Raw genomic sequence first — 1,546 nt, forward strand, 5'->3', positions numbered from 1 at the left:
TTGTTTAGGCTCCTCTCCTGATTTTAATTTTTTTAGGCTCCTCTCCTGATTTTAATTTTTTTAGGCTCCTCTCCTGATTTTTTTTTTCTTAGGCTCCTTTTCTGATTTTAATTCTCTTAGGCTCCTCTCCTGATTTTTATTCTCTTAGGCTCCTCTCCTGATTTTTATTCTCTTAGGCTCCTCTCCTGATTTTTATTCTCTTAGGCTCCTCTCCTGATTTTAATTTTTTTAGATTCCTCTCCTGATTTTAATTTTTTTAGGCTCCTCTCCTGATTCTTATTCTCTTAGGCTCCTCTCCTGATTTTAATTTATTTAGGCTCCTCTCCTGATTTTAATTTTTATAAGGCTCCTCTCCTGATTTTTATTCTCTTAGGCTCCTCTCCTGATTTTTATTCTCTTAGGCTCCTCTCCTGATTTTGATTTTTTTAGGCTCCTCTCCTGATTCTTATTCTCTTAGGCTCCTCTCCTGATTTTAAGTTTTTTAGGCTCCTCTCCTGATTTTAATTTTTTTAGGCTCCTCTCCTAATTTTTGTTCTCTTAGGCTCCTCTCCTGATTTTTATTCTCTTAGGCTCCTCTCCTGATTTTTGTTCTCTTAGGCTCCTCTCCTGATTTTTATTCTCTTAGGCTCCTCTCCTGATTTTACGTTTTTTAGGCTCCTCTCCTGATTTTTATTCTCTTAGGCTCCTCTCCTGATTTTTGTTCTCTTAGGCTCCTCTCCTGATTTTTATTCTCTTAGGCTCCTCTCCTGATTTTTATTCTCTTAGGCTCCTCTCCTGATTTTAAGTTTTTTAGGCTCCTCTCCTGATTTTTATTCTCTGAGGCTCCTCTCCTGATTTTTATTCTCTGAGGCTCCTCTCCTGATTTTTATTCTCTGAGGCTCCTCTCCTGATTTTTATTCTCTTAGGCTCCTCTCCTGATTTTTATTCTCTTAGGCTCCTCTCCTGATTTTTATTCTCTTAGGCTCCTCTCCTGATTTTTATTCTCTTAGGCTCCTTTCCTGATTTTAATTTTTTTAGGCTCCTCTCCTGATTTTAATTTTTTTAAGCTCCTCCCCTGATTTTTATTCTCTTAGGCTCCTCTCCTGATTTTAATTTTTTTAGGCTCCTCTCTTGATTTTTATTCTCTTAGGCTCCTTTCCTGATTTTTATTCTCTTAGGCTCCTCTCCTGATTTTTATTCTCTGAGACTCCTTTCCTGATTTTTATTCTCTTAGGCTCCTCTCCTGATTTTAATTTTTTTAGGCTCCTCTCCTGATTTTAATTTTTTTAAACTCCTCTCCTGATTTTTATTCTCTTAGGCTCCTCTCCTGATTTTAATTTTTTTAGGCTCCTCTCCTGATTTTTATTCTCTTAGGCTCCTCTCCTGATTTTTATTCTCTTAGGCTCCTCTCCTGATTTTTATTCTCTGAGGCTCCTCTCCTGATTTTAAGTTTTTTAGGCTCCTCTCCTGATTTTTATTCTCTTAGGCTCCTCTCCTGATTTTTATTCCGTTAGGCTCCTCTCCTGATTTTAAGTTTTTTAGGCTCCTCTCCTGATTTTTATTCTCT

The sequence above is a fragment of the Pseudopipra pipra genome, unplaced genomic scaffold (assembly GCF_036250125.1).
Source record: "Pseudopipra pipra isolate bDixPip1 unplaced genomic scaffold, bDixPip1.hap1 HAP1_SCAFFOLD_115, whole genome shotgun sequence".
Taxonomy (NCBI): domain Eukaryota; kingdom Metazoa; phylum Chordata; class Aves; order Passeriformes; family Pipridae; genus Pseudopipra; species Pseudopipra pipra.